Below are 24,581 nucleotides of genomic sequence, written 5' to 3'. Positions count from 1 at the left end.
AAAAGAATAATTTCACAACTTCCTGGTGAGATACTTTCTAATGCAGACAAAGAAGCAGCGTAGGGTAGAAAAAAAGATTTTAGGAAGCATAACTTTGCTTACATCCCATGGGTTATGGAAGTGGGCCTCCAAAAAGCAGTATTACCAGGAGCTTAAAGGCTGTGGCACACAGAAGACTGTCACAGAAGTGACACAGCTACCCAGGCCATATTAGTAAGAACATTCACCAAGCAAAAGAGTTCAAAAGAGAATTAAAAACTGTGTGAGCGGCAGGCAGCGTGCCTTAATCTTGCATGCTCCATGTGAAATCTGTTTTGGGGTGGTGTCTGTGAGCAGCAGCCCTTCCTCCTGCCCGTGCCCCGGCAGCGCTGGGCGCAGAGCGCGGTGCTCGTCCCGCTGCCCTCGGTGCGCCAGGGACTGCTCAGCGCCAGCCCCGCGTGACAGTGACACCAGCGTGGCACCTCGGCACCTGGCAGCAGTGCTCATCCTCAGCTCCTCACCTTGAAAGCAAAGCAGGCTGGAGAGCCAGAGGTGGACTTTGCTCTCCATGCTGCCACTGGCTCTGAATGACTTTTGGACAGTTCTTAAATCTGATTCCTAATTACCTGTCTACAGCTAGCAACTACAGTGTCTGCCTCTGAGAGTATTTGAGAATAGTACTGGTGGGGAAAAAAGACTTTTTTTGCCCCAGAAAAACTTTAGAGATTAAAGTGTTATATACATTTTTGTAGTTCTGTATATAATTATTTAATATAAAACATCACTTTATGCATCTATAAATATATACACTTAATCTCCAGTTTAACAAATACCCAGATGATTAATGAAAACCCAAATAATGAAAATCTTCATTACAGAATATTTCCTCTTCAGATTTGGTAAGGTTTAGTCATAATGCATCTTATTGAGACAGTTAAATATGTTGTTGGAATTTTGATATTCTGTGGAAAGAAATACTTTTGCTGGAGTGGGATTTGCTACTCCAACGCTGTTTCAAGAATGCCTTCCAGTTGCTTTACCTAATGTGGTGCCTGGAAATTATTTTAAGCTCCTTGCAAAAGAACACCCAGAGGTCTCTTACATTATAATTAATAATTATGATGTAATTAATAGCTACTACTATGATTACTTAACCCTTTGAAGTACTCATGTTCTTTTTATGTGCTTTCCTCCTTGCAGACTGATCATCTTAATTATTTCTGTTTGCATGCACTTAGCAGCTATTAAAATGGAATTTAAAATACATTCACAAACAGATTAGAGATGATTTTGTATATTTGGAGGCCATGTCATGGGAATAAACTAGCTTTTTTTACCTTCCTGTGCTGATGGGCTTGGACTTTGTGTTGTGTCTTTTTCCCAGACCTTTGACAAAAAACTGACTCTCTGCTTTCAGCATTTTGAGCCTTACTGATAATGGCCTAATGATTAACTCTTGGAGCAATGGGGAAGCAACTTTTTGGTTTGCAGTCATCCTGATATAGTGAATTCTGCCAGCTCTTAAAAGAAAGAAACTTGTGGAAGTTTGTAGATTTGACACATTTTTAACTGGATAATTAATGGCTTTTCATGTTTCAGTCAGTATTAAAGGTTACAGACTCTTTGTCACTGTTCACAAGCCCCTGGCAATGAGGATATTTTAAAATACTCAGTAGATGGAGGTCAAGTATGCAAGTCTGCCCAGGAACTGTCTGCAAGACTGAACAAGTTATAGATACAGTTTTAAAGAGACCTAGAAAACCGTATTTTTCACCTCCAAAACAAGTAATGACATAAAAGAATTAAACCATCTGCACTGAGTGGTCTCCAAAAGACGTGAGGTTAGGCTTAAACTTGAACGTCACTGTGGGGAGGCTGTGGGCTGTTGGCAAAGTCCTGTCTACACAAGAAGTACGAGTTCAGCTTTGTGTTTGTTTCTCTTCCTGGCTGTGATGGGATCATTGCCTGCAGTTCCTGCTCTCACTCCCACAGAGGAATGGTGCAGCAATGCTCTGTCTCTCACTGCATCAGCTTTCTGAGCTGAGTCCGTGTGCCTGCAAAAGTGGCTCACAGCTGCCCAGCTGCTGAATCATCCTGGATGTGCTGGGAGACTTGAGGCTCTCAAGTGTTCTGTAGCTCTTCCTTGTCTTCAGATAAGCCCTTGCTAACTGGGTTTATATGGTATCTCCTGGAAAATTTTGCTGTTCCTCTTCATCTGTTTCTTTCAGCACAGCCTGTTACGGGTAGGTGTCAGAACTTTTCCTTTTGCTCTCAGATCCAGATCTCTACAACACTGTTGAAGTACTGCTGAGACTTTAGGATTCAGGAGAACTGAGTGTTATGGGTTTTTTTAGGCTTAATTCTGAGATGGTCTTTCTTCCTGTCTGAATAAAGAAGAGTGATAAAATTTGCCTGTTTCATTGGCTCATGCAAAGGTGTCTGTGAAAGGTTTGGAGAAATAGGAAAAAGTAAAGTTCTACTGGTGGTGGTAGTGTCATGCTCTAATCTTGTCTGAATCTTCCATGATTTAAACACAAGATTTTAAGTTTTCTGTACCTCAGCTTGGAATCTGTTATATCATCATCCCTGGAATCCAGGGCACTCTGTACACCAGTAACATACTAGGCAAAGGGACATGGCTTTTCCAGGCAGTGGGTGAAGGCTTCTTTCATTGATTGGAGCTGATATTGACCAGACATTGCTTTTGTCCCTTCAGCTTGATAAGCTTTTTCAGTTTCTTCAGTCTGGTTGCTTTTATGCTGCCATAATTATTGTTATATGGTTGTTGCCTTTTTTATTGCAGATGATAGCTAATTGAAACTCGAGGAACTTTATTTGCTTAACCTTGGATCTTTGGACGAGCAGCTGGTTACTTTGAACCTTTCAGCCTTCTGCTCTTAAATGCATTGAGAGAAGCACCTCAAATTTGGTGCTTTTATTGTAATTTTAAAGACACAAATAGATGCCTTCATTCTTACAAGCAACATCAAAAGGCCAGAGAGTTTGGAATGTATCAATCATACACTGGTCATTCACCATTAATCAACCTACATATGCCTATATTTCTATCAGGATCTCTTCTCCTTCCAATGTGTTCACTCTGCTGCACTGCTGGAGAAATACAGTCAGGAGGAAACCCAATAGGGCCCAGTTGTCATGTGCTGTAAGTAAGGACAGCTTGACTTCCTGACATACTTTGGTATGAGCGCAGTGTTTGTCACATGGATGGGTCTATGCTTATTTATATGCAATGCCATTACTGTTCAGCTGTGGAGTTTGGATTTTCTGTTTGCTGTTCACATGAAGATTGGTTAAAATAACAGATCCTAACTGTTGCAGACTGATTAGTTCGTTTTATAACTGATAAAACCCATAGTGTAATAAACATCAAAGTGCTTGGGTGCAAAGTCCAAAAAATATAAAGTAAGAACAAACATGGGAATGCTTGATAGTTATTCCCAGCGCCCAGGTACAAGTGTATTTTTGTGTTATGACCCTCCCCTTTTCTGGGTTGTGCAGTCTGTGCGTCATCATTGCTTAACTCCGCTCTCCGTGTTGTGCAATTTGTTTGGGCTTGCATCTCACTAGTCAATATATTGGCTTTCGTTAGTGCTCTGCTGTCATAAACTGAATTATCTCTTTGGATGGGAAATACAGTAAAGAAACAGATGTGTTGCTTTAGAAGGACAGTGTTCTTGTTTGTCTGCATAGGTATTATTTAACAGAGGTTGTATATCCTAGACTGAATGCTTTTTGGGGTTAACTAAAATAATACTGGATTGCACGTGTAATACAATGGAATAAAGTTTTAAAAGCTCATTTCTACCTAAAGCAATGGAGTTAAAACCTACTTCCTTATTCTTTCCCTTCTCATGTTTCCTCTCAATCCTGTTATTATTACTTTTATGCACTTGCCTTTAAATCTAGTGACAGGAAAACTCTGCCCTGGAAAGTTTATATTAACACAGAAGAGCTCATATGGTTGCTAGACAAGAAAATCACGCAGAAAAAAAAGTTATTAGATCACTTGCAATCTGCAGTCCTGTAGGAAGTGTGTAAGGAATACAGAATTTAGCTCAAATGCCCCAAATTATAGTCAGTACATCAATGAAAGAGCTCCTGTCTGCTGTTGATTCCTTCTCTCTTGGTCATCCACATCTCAGGTACCTGCTTTGTGGTGGTAGTCCTGATAAATACAAGATGAAGACAATATATGGAATATCTGGTGGGGAAATATGAGCCCCTTGTTGGTTTGTTATTTATTGTTGGGTTGTTTTTTGGTTTTAGTGTTTTTTCTTCAGCCGTGAAGCTGCGTTGTGGCAGAGAGGACAGAAGCTGCTGGGTGCTGAGGCTCAGGATTACAGCTAGGCTGATCTGCTGGCTTACCCTTGGGAAAAGGAGCCCATCCCCCCCTTTCCCTGCTGCTCTGGTGGATGTAGGACAGCAGGCTACACTCGTTTTGTCCCCTGGTATGGCACAAGATGGATCCTGAGTAGTTTTGGTGGGTTGCTGAACCAACCTTAAGTAAGGAGTCTACAAGTGCCAAGGAATACTTACCAGTTCAAGAAATAACTACAGAATTTCCCTTCTGTTAACCTTTACAGTTTTCTGACTTGCTACCTAAATTTCTGTCTGCAAACAATAGTGAACTCTTTGATAGAAATTATTCCATGGTGATAAATGTGGCACAACTGTTCTGTAATTTTGTTTTTATTCACTAGAAACAGATCAATGTTTTTCTTTTCTCCTAAAGTCTCCTTTATGTTATGGGATTGTCTAAGGATGAGCTTTTCAAAGGAGAGAAACAATATTCTTACACACATGGAAGCCATCACTGTTTCTCCTTTTGCTCCTTTGGCTTGATGCTGTATTACAAGGAGTAATTGTGGGAGGTGAGTGCTCCTCTTCCTAAACATAAACTAGGCTGAACTGCACTCTTCCTGCCTGCTATAGTTAGCCAGAGCATTAGAAAATTGCTGTGTACCAAGTCAGTCATGGAGAAGAAAAAGCAGGAAAATTAGCATTTTTTTTTCACAGCTTAATGCAATGCCCACCTTTTCACCTGCCCTACATAGGACTGTTTGCAGTGGGAAATGTCAAATACTCTAGGGATGATTTCATTCCCTTTAATGAAATTATACAGGCAAATAAAGCAAACAGATTCCCTTTTTTTTCTCTCAGTAATGCCATTCTCTTTCAGACAAGTGTTAGCCCATGAAGGGAGCAGATGTATCTTTGTTCAACAAGCATGGTGAGAGCTTTTTCAAATTTATATAGTCTCTTTAGCTAAGATAATTATGAAATAATTTGTCCTTAATTTCCTCTGTGTAGCCACAAGAGAAGTCAGTGAAATTCTGTCAAACATAGAACCAGATAAGCAACTAGTTTCTATATGCCTTAGCACTTTTCTACTTCAGATGGAGATTGTTATGTGAAAAAAATTAAAAATCAAAGTTTGCATTTCTGGATTTACTAATTTGCAGCCAAAAAGTAGTATAAAATGAGCTGTGAGCATGACACAGCTTCACACTGCTAAGGAGAATCTTGCTATAAATTTGTACTTTTAAAGCCTAGAGAGTTGGAATGAAATTCTTTCTGCTGCTAAAATGTTCTCTATCTATATGTCCTGGTGATTTTATTTTTCACAGTCATTCAAGGAATGTTCCCTGAGGTGAGAAAAGAATGTTGGCTTACAGCAAGTGTGAAATATCATACGGAAATTTCTAGTATGGAGGAACAAATATAGTCCTGTGCTTGGAATTGGGTTCTAGCTTTTGTTTCTGTTGTTTAAAAGATACTGCAACTTTCTGAGCAATCCAGATGCCAGCTGTTTTGCAGACTGTGATTTTCAAAACATTTGTGACATAATACTATTTTTTTAAGTTTTGAATATGGCTGATTTGGGCCTTAGAAATAAGTCATCTTGATCTAATTCAACATTTTTATTTATTTTGTTCCTGTTTTTATAAATAAGTAGATTTATAAGGCATCCTTATAAAATGGAGGCATATGTAATTTAATATTATCAGATAATAATTTCATCCCTTTGGATAGGGTAATAAAATTTTCTTTTTTTAAATCATAAACACAGTGAATTATGATAAGCATGCTCAGAGGTTTTTTAGGATAATAAAGCACAAATAAGTGTTGTCTGTCCACAAAGAGATGAATAAAGTGATTGTATTTACTGTGGCTGAGCAGTGTACTTAAGAATATCTAGTACTGCTATTCAAAAATGCTCTTTTAATAACCTTTTGGTGCAGATATCTGTAGGCCCACATGAATTTCACAGCCAAAAGTAAGGAGTCTTTTTCTGCATTGACTCGCCCAGTTTTAGGGCTGAATTTGAAACTGCATGTTCTTCTCCAATAGAAATGGAAAGACAAGGATGTTTTTGCCAGAAAAAGGGAAATTGTGGGCCTTAAATATGAAATGAGACCCAGTAGCTTGTGCTGCAATGAATTTTACTGACCTACACTATCTGTTGAAAAGCTGCCTGGATTTTGGGATAGCCAGCCATCTTAAAAATATATGTTTGCATATTTTGTGTTGCAGAAAAGTAGTCATTATTCTGGGCTGAACATTGGCTTAAAAAGTTGAAACCTGTTACAATTTTCTGTCAAATGTAAATCTTGGCAGGATTCAGTCTAGGGAAATCAAGGCCTTGTTCAAACTGAAACATTTAAATTTATTAAAATTTGTTGAAGCAGAGTCTATGTAAAGCCTCATACATGACAGCCAGAAACATGGTATAATTGACTATAATTGTGCTTGAGAGTCTGCTTTTCAAGGAATTATTTGAAATACTCTCATAGCAAAACAGTGCTATCTTCCTTATCACTTGTGCTCTGGGACATCATTGGTCTTTGCATTTTAGGGACTAAAAGGAATATTCAGCAGTTCTCTAGGGGTGAGGAATAAATCCCGGACCCAACTGAAGTCAGTGGTCTCATGCTGAGGTCATATATATTGGTTTTGTATCATAAGGTGTTACATTCCTTCCCAGGTTTGGTTAAATTGCGCTGAGCTGGACGAGCGTTTCTTGGCAAAGGATGAATGATTTTGAACATGTTTGTCCCATCTGGACTTCCTGGCCAAAGAAAGAACCTGGTAGGGCAGAGAGAGGGTGGAGGAATGCCACCACAAGCTGCTGTAGACAACCCCTGTGCTTCCTGTGGGGCTCAGGTACTGGCACTTTTACAGGGACGGGACACATGGGGTGACTAGTGAGATCTTCCTGACACTGGGAGAGAGGAGTTCACCATTCTGTGCATGAGAGATTTGCATGAGAGCATGGCTTATGCACAGATAGGGCCTGTTGTTTTAAAGAGGGGTGTAATCACTTCCCCATTGTCTGCCTGAGCACTCCTTTTTAATGTTAAACATCCATGGAACTGGAGTGGAAGCAGCCTCAGTTGGCTACATTTCTGAGAAAAGTGCATCACAATAGCACATTAGTCATCCTCACTTGATAAAAACAAGAAAGATGAATGAAAAGCTGTAGCACAATGTAGAGTTGCAAGAGCAGCTTATATTGAAAGAGCTGGTTTTTTTCCTTGTTGTTTTTAAAGTGTGCGTGAAGACACCAATGCTCCTTGAAAGCCACTCTGTTTAAGGTTTGAAAAACTACAGACTCCTCAGGGTTTCAGGACCTCTACCAGTGGTTGATTCAGGCCTTTTGTCCTTTGGAAGAAGAGAAACAAAATTCCGGCTTCTGCCGTGGCGTGAGGCCATCTGATGTGTCCCTGGAAACAGCCAAGTAGAAAAGGTTTGCCTGCTCTGCTTAAACATTCGAGAGCACACAGCATTTTCTGGGAGAGTTGGGCTTTTGTCCTGAGTCACTGCATTCCTTCTCCACCACTGTGCAGTTAGCTGCTGCCTTCCAGCATGCTGCACAGAGCAGTTGGACTGCACATGAGCAGTGCTTGGGGCACATGAATGCTCTTTAAGGAAGTTATAGTGACCAATGGCACTAAACTGAATGAACAGTTAGTCTTTCTCGGTTCCAGTGTGCAGTAAAGAGCAGTTTTCTAGAATTGAATAAATGGTGCAGCGCCAGATTTGAGGATCTGTTGAGCTGTATGTAGATCACAGAGAAAAAAAAAGCAGATTTGATGACTTATTGAATGACTTCTGCTTGTAAAAGAGAAACATAGAAATGGTCTCTTAGTTGCTGGCAGGAAATAATAGCTGAACTCTGGATGCTAAAACATGATTTGAGCTGTGAGTATGTTAGCTGGGCAATTGGGATGAGAATGATTTCTGTTTCTCATTGTAAAATAATATATCGGTCAGATGTTAGTCATCATTGCAGGAAAGTGGCAAAAGCACAGCAGTAAAGAGACCCCAATATACCTACCAGATGATGCTCAGACTGCTGATGGCACCAAGCTCACATCTGTAAGTTCAAAGACTTAACACTTGGTCCTTATTCCCACGTTTGTTCATCCAGCTGCTTTGGTTCTGTGGGCAAAATTTCATCGTGGGAGTCACTTGAAACTGGCTCATGAGTTCACTGGCATATGAGGAGTACTTTAAAAATATGAAGCATTTTTACATGCAATGTGATTTATAAGTTTGCTTTTTTTCTGTATGACTGATTTCATTGTCATTTCAAGCTGTGATGTTACACAACAGAGAGAATCACCCTCTGCTGTTATAGTCCCTTTTATTCTTTGCCTCTTATTTGGTTTGCCATTGAAATATTGGGACAAATGCCTCAAGAAATGGTGCAACAGTCTCTCTGAGGCTTTGGAGGCCTGGACAAAGCAATGGAAGGAACATGCAATGTGCAAGTTATGCACTAGGGAATCGTGAAGACATTCAGTTATTGTTTTTTGTGTTCTGAGTAAAATGACTTTAGTAATTTAATTAAAATGCAGAACCCAGGCTGGCTTGCAAGGTGTTCAGCACTCTCTGCTCCTTGTGAAGACAGTTTGTCTGAAGACTGACAGATTTTTTTTTTTCCCTCTCCCATTCTGTGCCTATGTATCACAGTGACATTTGCTCCAATCCTGACATTTAGGTTAAACTTTTGGCATTGAAGTCCCTAACTTTGCTTAAAAAACTAACTCCAAAGCAGAGACTAAGACTATAAAGATAAGCTCCTACTTCAAATGAGTGGAAATATTGTTTTAAATGTGTTTAAATGTGTTAGTGTCATAGGAATTGGGGACTAGATTTGGGGCATTTTTAAACTTCCTTTTATTAATGTTGGGTTATTATTGGACATAGCATGTGTTTGTGTTTAAACTAAAATGTAATTGACTATAAAACAGTCTTGGCATGTCATGATTTTTAGGAGATCACTACTCCTATTTTCTTTAAAAAGTTACAAGTGATGTGTCCTAAAATATAAATTTCCAAATATGGATTAGATCTTACAATATAAAATAATGTTGCTCATGCCCAAGCAAATAATAAGGTCACTTGTCTGGTATTAGGTCTTAAAGTATGACTAACTAAAGATTTCTTAAAAAAGAAAGAGGGAACGGAAGAGCCTTGAATGCAACTTCAGAAGGGCAAAGCTTTCTACTTTGTGCATGCTCTCTGCTCATGTGGCTTTGGACAGAATGACAGTGCAAGAGCAGATTTTGACAATGTCCAGGGGGAAGCACCAAAATTCCATTCACTAAAGTCTGAGAAGATGTGAAGCTTAGCTGCATGTCTCAGTATGCCAGAGTTAAATGCAGTTGCCTCTGGAATGAAGCTGCCAACAAAGAGTGATTAGGCAGTGTCTGTGACCGATTATTTATGCATCTCACCTGAAAACTCTACAACGACCAAGACTGGCCTCACCAAGAGTCTGGGCTAAGGCACCCACCCAAGAGAAATGCCATCAATGTAATTTCTGTTTTGAGGAGTGGAAGGTGATACTAAGTCTGAACTTAACTCAAAGGTAACTGAACAGGTTCCATAGATGTGCACATCCTGCACTGCTCCCAGTGCCACTGGTCAGATCCTGTTGCTGCTTTTTATGCCTCTGTCACTGAAAGTGAAAAAGGAGAAAGTAGAGCAGGAAAGAAAAAAAAAAAAGGTTTGTCTTCACTGTTCTCACTGCTCTTTGTGTGGTCTTACCTTTCAATCCTGGTGCCCAAAGAGTTGCAGAATGACAGTATTTCTCAAACTGACTTGGTTTTGGAGAAAACTACTACAACAATTATTTCTTCTGCTAAAAATTAGTAAACTTCAGTTAATTGAAGGTGCAGGCAAAACTACAGAAATACTTCATGGAATGCATCTGAGTTTCCACATCCTGTGCTGAAATGAGAAACCAAGAAAAAAATGTAGATGTAAAGCTATAGTGATTTGAATGCTGGAAATTAATTTCAGAGGATGACTGGGTTTTTTTGTGAGAAAATACTCCCTTTGGCTTTTATTGTTAATCTGAGTCAAGATATAAGCTCACAAAATGAGCTTAAATGCAATGAAATGTGGAATCAAGATATGGTAGCCAGCAATGAAAGTGAAAATAACTTTCAAATTATTTCTGTTAGAAAAGCTGAGGCTGTTGGATGAATCTTCTCCTGTTTGAAAAGATAAGGTCTTATATGTCCCTGCAAAATGCACAGAATTTGGCTTCTAGAATTTCAGTACTTTGACAAAGCTTTAAAAAGAGCTGAAAATGAGGGAGTCCTTGCTGGAAACGTCAGCAGCTTGGCAAGGCTTTGGGCAGTTGGCATTAACATCAATGCTGGTATTCAGCTGACACCCTTGTTCAATGTATCTTTCTTACTGCAACTGGCAGGAGACAAGGGCTATTGTGACTGCAACTTTGAAAGCAATATTTAATTAAGTAAATTGATGTGTTCATTGGGAAACTGCAAATCATTTTTATGTGGCTTTTTTTCCCCCCCTTTAATAAAGGCTCTTGAAGGGGTGCTCTTTGCATTCAATAAAGTTTTATCTTTACTGTGGGTACTTAGTGGTTTGCATGCTTCAGCTTGCTGCTCAGTGGGCATCAAGGGCAGAGTTTTTCCTTTAAATATCTTCATTCTCTACCTACACTTTCAGGAAGAGACAAATTTGATGGGTTTGACTTGTGCTGAACGTGCAAATCATCCTTTTTATTAAAGGATGTTCAGTTCTGCTAAATGAGCAAATAAGGGAAAAAAATAGGATTTCAGTGGATTGCTTCTGCCTGCTCCCAAGAATAATTTCACATACACTGTGCCCATGGAAGTAAAAAGGAGACATTTGCTAACGTTTTGGAAGGGAAAGCAGCTTGTGCAGGGCGATGTAATCATTATCCCTTGCTTAGGCCTCCCAGAGAGGAGGGAGAAACCAAGATGTGAACACTAAAGGGTTAAACACGACATTGAGAGCAATTTGTCTATTGTTTGTCTACTAATATCTTTCACCAACTTACCATTCATCACCTTTTCCAAGTAGTCTCCATATAGCAACAAATGGCGCCACAGACAAACCAGATGCAATCTCATGTTTTCTTTTCATAAGCATTAGTAAATTTGTTAAAAGGAAAAATAAGGGAAATGGGAGAAAAATGTTTATTTTGTAGAAGCTGTACCAAGGAGCATTGAGAACAGGGGACTCTTTTTGCTGTAACCCCCTGTGCTACCTGATGGACCTCTACAGTTCTGCATATATTTTTTTTTCTTAAAGGAGTTGTTCTGTGCCATTGAAATGAACATAGGTCCTCTTCACAGTACTCTTGAGGATCCTGAGCTTGTATTCTGAATATTTAGAGCATGTTGACAGAAGCCTAGGTGCAAAACTGGACTCTTATGTTCCACCTTTAGTTTGCTGCTAATTTTCATCTCTCTGTTTAATGTCATAACACAGTTTTCCTCAATGACATATCTGCATATAATTGCTATGTCTATGTTTTTCTGTCTGCAGCACAATGCCATGAATGCACAGAATGTTTTTTTTTCCCAGCAATGTTGCTTAAAGTCCTTAAATTTGATTCTTTCCTTTACTCTGTAGGTTCATTACTTTTCCTTAAAAAGAAATCTATTGCTTTTCTCATTTTTTTTTTTTACTCTAAGTTTCTTTCAGTTGGAGCTGACTTTAAAAGATGGAAAGCATTTATGTTTCTTTACATAGAAATCAACCATATGCTTTGTTTGGCCCTATATTATTTCAGTTTAAAAAAACCCCAAAAAACCAACAATCAAATACCAAGTAAAAAAACCCCATCCCAAACCTCAAACTTATGAAAACAACAAGTCTCTGCAAGAGTAGATAGTTTGTATCTCTCTCTTGCTGTTGAATGTACGATAAACATAAAATGCCAACTGTCCTTATTATAATAGAAGATTTCTAGGTTTTTGCAAGTGTGAAGCATTGTTGTAAGAGTTACTTATTTTCCCTTGATGAGTTTTATAACTTATGAAATTTTCACTGAGATGCACAGAGTAGGTTTTCATATTATGGCTGAGTGCTTGTCAGCAGTCCAGGCAGAACTTCTGGAGACTGGTCAAAGGAAAAGGTCATCCTCCACCATTCAACCTTCCCAGCTGTAGCAAAGGCTGGCCAAAATGCATTTAAAACAGCTGTTCTTTTGTAGCAGCAATTACTGTAGTTGTTACAAGGAAGTTAGATGGTCACAAATGGGAGGGAGATCAGTTTAACAATTGTAAATCCTTGCTGCCACTCATTTTTGAGTACAGGAGCCTTGAATGAATGGACTTAAGTTCTGTTTCTCTAGAAAATACAATTGATGGAATGTTTTACCACCAAGATGCAGAAGATCTTGTTAGTAAAAAGAAAATCAACATAAATTCCTTCCTGTCAATTGCACAACAGTTATATTCCAAGTTTTTCCCATCTCACTTGATGGTTTGCATATAGGTGCTGTGCATAAAGGCTGGTTGGCCAATTTAAATGGTAATGGGAAGATCTGGGAAGTTTATTGCCTTATATATAAGATTTTTTGAGAACTTCTGTCACCTCTTTGCCCAGTAATGAACTCTGCTATATGATGCCAGTGGACCAAGACTTTGCTAGCCAGTCTTGCTAGATGCTGGAAATTTGCAAAAAGTCAGCACGAATTTCTGCCTGAAGTTGGTTTGAGCTATCCGCAGCCCTTGGTCGAACAGGAGGAAAAAAGCTTATGCTCAGACAGAATTCCCTGACTTTTGAAGAGCATCTTGTCTCCTTATCTTTTGCAAAACGTGCTGTAAACACTTCTTTAACTGCTTCCAGAGCTCATTTCCACAGGCGCAGCATTTGGCTGGGTTGCCCCCAGCGCAGCGGAGGGAGGCGGCGTCCCACGGCGGCTCTGGCTCTGTCACGGTGCAGCCGCTGTTCCAGGGTGCCACAGTTAACCCTGCCCAGATGTTCTCCTATCTGTGGCCAGCCCAGGAGCCGGGCCCGATGTTTTCCAAGCCCTTATCCTCATCCTTATCCTTATCCTTATCCTGGCCTGTTTGTGTGAGCGGGGTCAGGCGCGGCCCCCGCAGCAGATAGCGCTGCCCAAGATGCTGAAGTTTGTGTTGTTTAGGCCACTTACAGCTTTTCAGCAAACTTCGGAGAACAAAGTGATGGGGTTTCTCTGGCAGCTCGTGGACCTAAGAGTGTTTGTTAACAAAGGCTCTGGTTGGAATTCTGTCTCTAATTACAAGATCATTTTAGGTAGGTGCTAATAAAGCATATGGACTTTGCAGGAGCTGCATGGTTTCAGGCTGTGCTTTGCTCTGATCATTACTTTTTATGTTTAGGTGTAGATCTTTTCCAATTTTTCCATTTCCCACATGTGTTGATGATTACTGAAGTCAGTCATATCATCTTTTATGCAATCAGCGTTCTTAGGATAGCTTGCTCTTCATGGAACACACAAAATAAGATTTTTTTGTTTCTTTTTGAGGCAGATTTTAGGTTGTGCATATCTCATGCATATGTCAAGTAATCCTAGGAACTGAAGAAGTGAAACTATTTTCAGCCATGCTGAGGGGATATTTGAAGCAAAATATACAATCTAATTACATAGTGTCATTATAGAATAATGCAATAATATATTACTGAAAAGAGTAAATATTTTTCATAAAAAAAACACTTCAGAAACTGTCACACTCCTCCATGTGCCTATCTGGAATGTAAGAAAATACGAATAAATTGTAGCAACTTTTTTGTTTTCCACTAACTATATACAAGGCACAGAAATGTCTGGCCTGTGCAACCATTTAAAATTATGTACCTCTTATTATGGGTCTAAAAAACTATTTAAATTTCATTATGTGTCTTTTAAAACTTTTTTTTTTCTACAAATGGGTTATTTGCTGTTGCATATTTCTATTTAAGAATGTTTTTGTTTGTTGTGTGCTTGATTCCTGAGGAACTAATATTTGTTTTCCTGAATATTTTTACTTTCTTACACAAGAAACTTTTGCGTACAACACACGAATGACCCTGTTACCAAAGATTCTACTATGATTTTTAAGTGTGTGAATAAAGGGTTTTTCCCTTTAAGGGCTGGAGGTAGGGTTCTTTTAACTGCTTCATATCCACATTCCAAAACCTATTTAAAAACCTGAGTCTAAAGTCCAGCTGACAATGAACTCTATTTTCAGCTAAAACTGCCTCCTCCCCCACTTCGCCACACACTGTTTCTGCTGCTGGTCCACTTGTGATAAAGAGCAAAACTGTTGTTTGGCTGACATGCAGAAGGAGTTGTTTATCAAAAGGAGGCTATTCTAGGAGGATATGCTCTTTAAACAGAACAATGGGGATTTTGAAGATAACCAAATCAGTACTACATAGGTGTTAGATCTGTTTTAAATTGTTTCTGTGTTGGAAAGTAGGAGGGGGCCCTGGTATTTGGCTTTGAATCCCTGGCTTGCAAGTGTGAAATGGCTAAATCCAAATTAGCTGCCAACTGTGCTTTGTACTGCAGGGCCTGGGTGCAGAGCCTGAGGAGCACAGGCTGGGGGTGCAGGGAAAGAGGCCCCAGAAAATCCAATTTCATTTTGTGATCCTGGTGTACCTTGCACTTCACCCAGGCTGGTCTGTTTTGGTTTTTTTTCATCCACTCTTGGTGCTGCCTCGCTGAAGCAGCAGCACCTAAAAGCAAACCTACAGGCAGACACATCTTTGGCTAGCTAGGTCAGGTTACAGACATCCCCATCCTGTTGATATAAATTAATTGGCTTTTGGACATGAGAGAGTTATCAATAGCTGATAAGTGGGAAGACAAACAAGGGAACTTCATGGGAGACTTAGTTTGGTAGAGAAGCTCAGCAGACACATGTGAAGTGTTTTTGTTTGCTCACGCCTTCTGCAGAGAGAGAATCTCATCAAGAATAAAGGTGACCTTCAAAGGCAAGGGAGAGGAACATTACATGTTCTGTCAAGCTCCTGGATGACTGTTTCTATTCTTCCTGAGTTATGACAATCCCTAATTTTCTCTAATGAAAGCTTTTCTTCCAGTATTTTCACATATATTTTTGTTATTTTGGAATGTCACCAGGTACAACTGAAAATCCCCCTCTCTCCCTTACTTACTTGTAGTGGTACTTTTGTGCACATTTAAAAATCTCTTCCCAAAATTAAAAAAGTGAGGATTCCCTGTAAAAACAGGGAATAAACAGTATGAACTCTGTTCCCTGTCCCCCTGCAATGCCTCTATAAATGAAAAGGAGCAGAAAAATTTCTTCTTCTCTAGTGCTGACCATATGCAAGTGATTTATTTAAGGTCACACAGTGAATTGTTTGCAAGAGAGGGATGATTTTCTCTGCTGGCCATCTGATTAAAGCTCAGCCTAAATATGTTTGGAAATTTGCAGGTGGTTCAGGAGAACGTCTGTGTGTGCCCACTCTTCCTGAAATATCTATTTTGATTGATTACAGAAGGGGAGAGATCTTTTTTATTCATCTGGTAGGCATCTCCTGCCCTCAAAATTCAGAATTCAACTCTTTTTTTCAGCTGTAACATTTTCTACCTTCTTCCTTCAATACAAATGCAAGCTTAAATTCTTTTAAGTGTGAAAAGGGCACCTCGGTGACCCCTGCCTAACATCACTGACACTGTTTGGCATTCTCACCTGAAGCCTGGATTTATTTTCTTAAAGATTCCCACTAGGTAAACCCCATGGAAAAACTAACCCTTGACAGCTCTTGCTGTTTTAACCATCACCTTTTAGAGGCAAGTGTGATGCTGTGGAGATGAGGAGGGGCAGTTTGTTTATGCCACAGCCAGCTTTGCTGTTTGTTTTCTATTCTGTCCTGATGCATTTTCAGAAGCTTTATCCTGCAGCCAGGAAGAAGAAGTGACTCCGTGGTTATTCAGGCAGAGCAGGGATGTGCTCTGTGCAGCAAGGTGAGGGGTGTAGTGATTATTATTACTGATTATTGCAGTAAGTTTGGACACTCTTGATGCTGTCAAGAGTGGCAAATAATGAACCTTTCCTGAGCTTGCTCAGAGTAATGGCATTGCAGGGGGACACAAGGATATCTGGGCCAACAGTGACAACCCTGTAGTTTCCTGTGTTGTTCAGTCCTTGTGGAACTACGTGCTGTGCCCTGCTGTTAAGTTTGCAGACTGCTTCATAGGTATGTTACCTGACACTTGAACTTATTAAACTAAAATGATCCTCTTGAACTGAGATGGATTCCTAAAGAGGGTTGGGGTTTAAATTAGAGTATCCCAGTACAGACTTAGAAGCCTACTGTTTGCTTTTATGTTTGAAAATGCTGCCCTTGACTTTTTGATTTTTTAAATTTTATCTAAGCCAAGAAGCTGTACTTCCATTCAGCAGTGTGTTTTTTTTGGTTTTATTCTAATAACTCTTGACCTGCCCATGTAGATTTAACTGACTGGGAATAAGAGTTGCTCCTGGTTATCACAGTAGCTCATGTACATTGACAGAGTGTTGGAAACCAGATTTTATGACAACATAAAGGGTAGAACTTTCCAACTTAGGAGGAAATACATTCCTATACTTGAAACACAAAAAAATTTAGTGGAGGAAAAGAAACTTGCAATTTAAAACTAACTATAACTTAAACTAAACTATAACTTGCAGTGCTGCAGCAGTCCAGTGAACAATTCTCTGTTTTGCATGTGTACTCACATCTGAAATTTTCTCAGTGTTGAGCTCCAAGCATCAATTGCTGCTGCTTGAACTCTGCTCTTGCTTTAATGATGGGTTCTTTGCTCTCACCGCAGAGCTGGATGGAGTCTTTGGAGACTATCACAATGTAAATAAGTACAATCTGTTTGTTTCTAGCCTGTTAAAAAAAGAGTGAGTTGTATGTGTCAAAGAAGGGGAAAAACTCCTAAGGATTCATTTGCATGCCTTTGAGATGCAGGAGGTACAGGAAGCAATGGGTTTAGGGGAGGGCTAGCAAAGTCATTCCATAGGGGTATAACAATAGGGAAACATGTAGAGTGGTAGATGCTGTTAGATTAGATTAGTGTAGATTTATTTGGCAAGTGGTGTTTATTTTTCTATTAATCATATAGAGGTATTTAAAATTTGCAGAAAAGGTGTTATTCAACAAACCATGTGGAATAACGTGTTCGTTTCATGTGTGGGTTGGTTTTTTTCTTTTTTTTTTGTTTTAATCATTCATAGGAAAAAGAATTCTTTTTTTTTTTTTAATTAGAAATGCTAGACTAGAACTAGAAAATGGAAATGGCAGTAAAGTGGTGCAGTAGTTCAGGTATACTGAATTTCTCTGCTGCCATGTTTGTCCCTAGGCTGGATTTTTCTTCATCTGTTACATTTGTGATATTTTCTTCCTGCCTTTGCCTGTGTTATTATAATCTTAAATGTGGTGAAATATGCTGACTTTTACAAAATTTTATGTTTCAACAAAGGAGAGCAAATAGAGCAAATGAATTCACAATTGGCTAGAGTTAATTTTGTGTAGTTACTAGCTTACATCCCAGATTTCTCTGTCAGTTACTTGTTTGAAAGTAAAATAGGAGGCACAGCATGTGCTGAAAGCGAGAGAAAGGTTGCAGTTTCATAGGGACAGCCTCCTCACACCATTGCCAAATCACCTCTCTCTTTGCTTTGCATTTGTAGTTATAAACCAGGACACAGGTCTGATGGCTGCTGACAACCCTCCTCAATATTTGTGGTTTCCCTTCAAAGGTTTGATTTGCTGTAAACATTTTCTCGATGAAATTTGCAGTGAGGGAGAAAGTTGCTGTAAGATGTGGCCATGGAGCATCATGGAGCTGGACCGAGCAGCCTGTGGCAGGGCTCCCACCTCTGCAGTGCCCCTCCTGCTGCTCCAGGAGAGCCTGGCTCTCAGCAGCCACCCTGACTGTAGGGGCAATGCTTGTGGCCTCTGAGAGCCTCTCCCAGAGGCATTGCCTGGACTAGGCAATGGCTGCTCTGCACCCTTGGCCCTCTTCCCCTGCTTCCTTCTGGTACCACACTCTTACTCCTCTTTTCTCCTGGTTTAGCTGCTTTTTCCTCCCTGAAGACTATGCAAATGCACAATTCCCCCTTGTTTACAATCTCAATCCTGCTGTGAGGGAGAGCTTCTTCCAGTGCTTTTCTCCCTTGTAATGCAACTAGAGGCACCATCAACCTTACCTAAGAGATGATGGTTGGTCACTGGAACTTCCCCTGACCTCCAGCCGCCTCCTCCCCTATACTGTCTGTCAGGTACCATTCTTTAACATGCACCTTCAGTGGAGAAACAGGTCTCTACTCAAAATGGGTGGAAAACGACTTGTATGATCTGTGGTAAATACATGTGTTTGCCACTACATTGTTTTATTATTGTTTATTGTTGTTTTATTAGCAGAGCCTTTTCCTGAGTCCCAAATGCTGGCCTATTTGCCCATATTGGGTGACTGTTCTACTTTCTCTCCATTAATTTCCAGGGCAAATTTGAGCTATCTACTAAGTGCTGCAATAACTGTGTGTAGACTAGTACTTTCTGTACTTTCTGACTTTAGTTAAACTGTAGGATGGATTTGTATCTTTCAGCATTTCCTTTGACCCACTTTTCTGAATTAGTTTCCACTGTCCCTGAAAAATACTGTCCTGCCTCCCTTCTGGTTTTGCTATTTCCTTTTGTTTGCTGAAATATTTAATGAAAACTTGCAGCAAATAAAAACTGTGTAAGTGCGGAAATTTCATTTGCTCGACAATACAGAAAGTCAGATTTGGTGAACTTGGTTTTCAGATGTATTTTCCTTAATTCTTAACTAAATGCAATTGTCAGGATTTATTTTTCTTTCCTTGATTGAACTATTTGCTTTAGGCTAGCTGAATCTAAATCCTTTTCTTGCTCAGTTTTTTTACTTTTTTGATGCTTCTGATGATGTCATTCACAGAGTGTTGCATAGTAGAATTGTTGCCTTGTAATAAACTAGTGGACTCTCTCTCTGAATTGATTTTTTGAGGGCAGAAATGGTACACTCTAAATTATTTTAAAGAGAGAAGAAAGGAAAATGAGATGAATACTCTCCCTGTCCCTCCATAATTATCTCTTAAACATGTGGTACAGTGTTGGAAACAGTGAGTAATCCTCACCCTCACAGCTCTGCCAGCCAGAGTGTTTCATGTGAGAGATGGTGTTTTGCTGACGCAGGGCTCTGCTTACTCCAGTGGGTTTCTCTTTGTGCTTATTGAGATGCCAGAAAATCTACTGCATAGGTCATGCAGAGGGAAATTTATTTGGTGCCATCTTGTTTCAGCTCCTTCTTATCCTTATCATGTGCTTGTGCCCTCCTCCAGAGGCTGGCAGGGGCTCTGCAGAGTGGCCTGTGACAAGAATAGCTGGGAGGGTGGCTTCAGGAGTGGCCTGTGACACAAATAGCCGGCAGAGTGGCTTCCAGCCACTGTGAGCAGGGCTGCCTCCCCTGCCCCGAGGGAGCTGCCTGGCTCCATGCCTGCCCTTGCCAGTGTGCCAGCCTTGTTCTACTCCCTCTCCTCTCATGCTCTCAGTGCTCATTTAAATAAGATAGTCTTGAAAATGCATCATGGAAGGTTTAGAGGATGACTTTAGGCAGGATTTACATGACAGACACCAGATCCTGCTTGTCTCTGTACAGATATACCTGCTCTGAGTTTCTCTTAGCTGCAGGGGAGTGCCCAGAATTACAAATGTGACCGAGAGGAGCAGGGCTAGCCTGTGGTGTTTACAAGGGTGCACAGGATGGTTGTGTCAGGTTTGATGTCTCGGGGCTACCTGGAGCTGTGTCAGTGCAAACCATGCGTGGGAGGCTGGGACAAGTGTGGTGAAAGCCACAAGAGAAGATCTTCCCTTCTCAGTGTGATGCACCCACACCAGGACTTCGTGGTATTGAAGCTACGTAAATGTGGTTCGAGCATTGGAAAACAAACCCCTTCCAGATATCACAAATCATTCTTCTTTTGAAAGATCTTCCTTGCTCCAGTCTTCCCACACCTCCCATCCTCAAATGCCTTACCTAATGCTCTAGACAAAGCATAATAAATCTTGCCCTCATTTTTAAATCTTGTGTTGTGCACACTCCCTGCACTATGGAGACCATGGCATTCCTTATGTATTATTTTCCTGCTTTCAAGGTATATCTACTGTTTAGCACTCTCCTCATTCACACCATTGCTCAAAACTGGCATCTTTCTCTGTTTCGTGTGAATCTGACAGTGTGAAATCTGCACCAGAAACTTAACTGTAACCACCTGCTGTTTTCTCTATAATTACCAGTAAGCAAGTCCACTGTAAGTATGTGTGTCTCCACTTTGGATGCCAAAAAGACATTGATAGCTTCTGAGTCAATCATTTGTTGGTCTGATGTGAAAAAAATACCTCTCACTTGAGTCAGAACCTTGTCCTTCTCTCGTCTTTTTACTGCGTTAGATTATTTCATGTGGTAGCAATGATAGCTTGGATATAGCAACACTCTTGGGGCCCACATGGAGATACCCAAGCTTGTCCTAGTCCTAGGTTTGAAAATAGCTCAATTTCATAGAGCTAGCTAGCTTTGAAAATGTTCAAAATCTACATATGTCTGGATAAACTTTAGAGGACCTCTCTTAGCTCTTACATTAGCAGTGTAGTTCAATGGTTATGTTAGTGACCTTTGTCAGTACAAGAATTCATGTTAATTCACGACAACCTAGAGCATTATTATGAACCTCTTGACTGTTCTGTTTTTTGGGGCTTTGAAAGATAATCAAGGTGGATTTATCTGATACTAAGAGATGAACCAGTTACCAGCCTTAGGTTTCTTCCCTTATTTTTGTCGGAGGTTACTGCCAGAGTAAACTGAAATTGGAGGTGGTTTACGATCATGCTGCAGCCTGTACACTACACTTGCTCAGGAGTTTATCCAGGAGGATCAGCTGATCCTGCTGCAGGATGGTGACCTCTGGCAGAGACACAGGACAGAGACAGCTGCTTCTGCTCTCCCAGCTAAACCTGCTTAAGGCGGTGGGTGGGAGTTGTTAATGCCATTATTTGTTTAATTGTAGGGCTAATAGGTTTGTGCCTGTGTGTGCACTTTATTACAATAGAATACATTAAATAGAAGCAGAGGAAAGATTGAGTGTGCTACTTTGGGAGCTGGTTTCCAATTGTTATTCCTTTTTATTAAAGAGACATTAAAAGGAAAAGTAACCAGAAGCAAACTCTGCTTTAAACTCTCCACTAAAAACACAGCTCACCCTGAAGTGTCTGGTCCATGGGGCTGTGCAGTGCTTTTAGGAATACAGGGCAAAGGTGAATTTTTAATTAGCCTGGTCTTCTTATTTTCCTCCAAGTATAGATAGGCTTAGCTTTCTCACCCTTAGTACTTGAAAACAGGCAGCCAAGGGTGCTCTGGGAATTACTTGCTCTGGAAGTCTGTTACAAAAACGGTAATCCAAACGTTATTTCTATTTTAATAAAGAGAGAGTAAAGTTGTTAATGATGATAGCCTTATGGAAGTGCAGGTTTTTCCCTTTCTCATCCCCCTCCATAATACCCTTAATAAACAAAACAGAGATAGAGCAAATACTTCACAAGCTACTGCAGGGATCACAGTAGTATTTTGTGAGGTGCTGTGGGAGCTATCTTCTATGCTCAGGCCCAATGTGAATCTGCAAGTGGTGGTCCTCTCAGGAAAGAAGCTGAGGGCACTTGGCAGTGGATAGTATCTTGCCCATAGTGGAGATGGTGAGAGAATTGGCAATGAGGAGGTGACTGGTCATTCTGCAAGGCCTGGTCTGGGGCCAGTTTTCATTTTCATCTTGTTCTCTTTCTGTTTTTCTTTCTCTCTCGCTTTCGTTATTTATACCAATGAGCAAATGTTGCTTATTTTTAGCAGCCTTTCCATTTTGCTCAGGCACTGATCCTAAGTAATGGAATGCCTCTGGCCCTCCCTCAGGCAGCATTTCACCTCTAATAAGAGCAAACAAATGCAAGCTTTGGTGTAGGGAGTTATTGATTTGCTTCCAGGCAAGTAGGTGTTTGTGATGTATATAAAAGGTGCCCATGCATACCATGGGTTAGCACTCCAACATCTTATGAAATGGACTGGCATAATCTGCCTTGGGCTGTTGGTGAGAAATTGTGTTATCATCTCCATAAAGAAGCCTTGAAACTTACTTATTTTAGAGGATATAAACCTCCCCCTAAGAACACAAACACCCCCAAATAGGCCCACCCATTTCCACTACTACAGCAAAAGTGAGGTCCTCCCTTGAGTGCAGACAGTTCCAGCTCTGGGAAGCAGATGTATCAATTAACAGAAGTAGAGGTAAGAGTTGCATAGACAGGGGTAGATGCTGTAAGCCCCATTTTTTTTGCTTTTCTAATTTGGATCATATATCAGATCTTAATTTTATTGCAGAGATGCTAACACTAGGGATAATGGGGTCCTGAGAGAAAGAGTTATAGGAGAGCTTCCACTGAGGTGTGGATGTCCAGGGAGCCCCTGCCACACAAATTAGCAGCTGGCAAGCCACATCTTCCATTGAGTCTCCTAGCAGCTTTATGTCTTCTTTCCAATGACCTTAGAAACTACCCCTTGTCTAAGCCCCTTTAGGCTGGAAAAAAAATGTAAGGGAGAGTGTATCCAATCTGAGACAACAAAGCTGATCCTTTCCTAGCCCTACTCAAAGCATATCCAAAAGAACTTCAGAATAAAGAAGAAGCATCTACATATTTACACTGCAAGGAAGGAGATGCAGAGTTTTAGGTCTTTCCCATCCCTGCTAGTCCTGCATTCCCCTCAGGTATGAGGGATTTGCTGGGAGAACAAGAGCCCTTGGTGATTGCTGTTGCCTACTTTGCATCAACAGCGCTTGTCTCTCCTAGACACGTTTGTATTGCTGTCTATGAAGTGATTTCTAGCTCGTGCCTATTTCAGTTCCAGCTGGAAGGAAAGCTGGTGGGGAGATTGTCCCACACCCTTAGTGTTCCTGAGATCCACCCAGACTACAGGTATAACTGCATAATGCTTGGTTCTTTCAGTGGGGTCTGGCTTAGTTTAAACACTTCCTGTAGGTTTTTGTCTTCCCAGTTTTCAGCCCTGACTCCTTTTGATAGGGTTAGGAGCCTACTTGTGTGCATGCTTATGCTGGCAGATGAGACTAATTTTCTGCTAATAGAAGGAGTGACTGTGGAAACATTACTCAGGCACAGCTAGAGCAACCAGTGGACCTGTGCTTAATTTACTAATGCCATGTCTGTGCAAGTATTGTTGCTTTTGCCACTGCTTGGGAGTTACCATTGACTGCAATTGAAATATATTGGAGATGGGGAGAAGAAGGATCTTGTTTAGGTAACAAAGTGATGCTCCCTTTGAGAAGGACCTAAGTACCTTTTTTACCATAAATCTTTGTAGTATTTCCACCCTTTCCATGTTCCAGTTGCTGATAGTTTTATCTGTACTCTGGCATATCTCTCAGCTGAAGCAAGTCCTCTCTTTGCCAAGTACCTGTTTTGGTACTGTCATTCAAGATCTAGCTCTTATTAACTATCCTGAACCTGGTGGAAGGGGGGAAGGTGTCTATTCTGAAGCTACTCTTTTAAATTTAGCTGTATTTGTGTGCTATGATCTGCACGCCTCTGCCCCCAAATTACTAAAATTGCAGCACAGTTGTCCAGGGCTTATTTTTCATTAAATGACTCTTATAACTGGTATTCCCATTAATGACTATCTTAGTCTGAAATGCAGCAAGACATTTAACATGAGTGGGATGTGATACCCACCTCAAATAAATACAGTGCTGCATCAGTAGATGTTTTCATATTTTCAGGTAAGCAGGCTGGTGTTGGGGAAAAAGGTTAGTCTATTAACACCTCTGCTCAAAGCAAGCCAACTTCCTTTCTACATGGAATAATTATTTTTTCACATAAGCCCTTAGTGCCTCTGCTATGTTTGCACTTGTAAGTCTCAAATATTGCAATACAGATAGCCCTTTATGAGTGGAATCTGAGGTCATGTGTCTGCATTTAAAATTTAAAATTGCTGTGCATGGGCTACCTTGCACTGGCTTGTGAATGCTGTAGGTGTAAGGGCTGTGGACCCATATTTCAGGTGTGAAGAGAGTAGGGCCTTTTTTAGCACTTAAAGCACCCATGTGTGCAGCTCACAGTTATGAGTGCCTTTGGCAAAACTTTGCAGATTCTGTTGATTCATAGCTGGCATCTCACCATCTGTATGGTCAGGATTACAGATAAATATGTATCTGTCCTACACATAACAG

The 24,581-nt window shown here is 40.4% G+C and overlaps 1 long non-coding RNA gene across 8 annotated transcripts in view; it reads right to left on the bottom strand.

Moving 5' to 3' along the window:
• The window catches only part of LOC139590113 (uncharacterized), a 37,165-nt gene that overhangs the window by 10,567 nt on the left and 2,017 nt on the right, over nt 1–24,581 (bottom strand). For 2 of the 8 annotated variants that reach the window (XR_011679259.1, XR_011679252.1), the window contains 4 exons: nt 11,348–17,166; nt 10,057–10,239; nt 8,339–9,967; nt 2,882–8,056 (listed from right to left, as the gene is read on the bottom strand). This is a non-coding gene — a long non-coding RNA (uncharacterized lncRNA). Of the gene's footprint in view, nt 1–2,881; nt 8,057–8,338; nt 9,968–10,056; nt 10,240–11,347; nt 17,167–24,581 lie in introns of those variants that run through there. The other 6 variants (XR_011679261.1, XR_011679262.1, XR_011679258.1 and 3 more) reach the window with 6 other exon arrangements.

This window comes from Agelaius tricolor, unplaced genomic scaffold, assembly GCF_023055355.1.
Source record: "Agelaius tricolor isolate 1412-34295 unplaced genomic scaffold, bAgeTri1.0.p SCAF_1, whole genome shotgun sequence".
Lineage (NCBI taxonomy): Eukaryota > Metazoa > Chordata > Aves > Passeriformes > Icteridae > Agelaius > Agelaius tricolor.
This window is presented reverse-complemented; position numbering and strand designations above follow the sequence as displayed.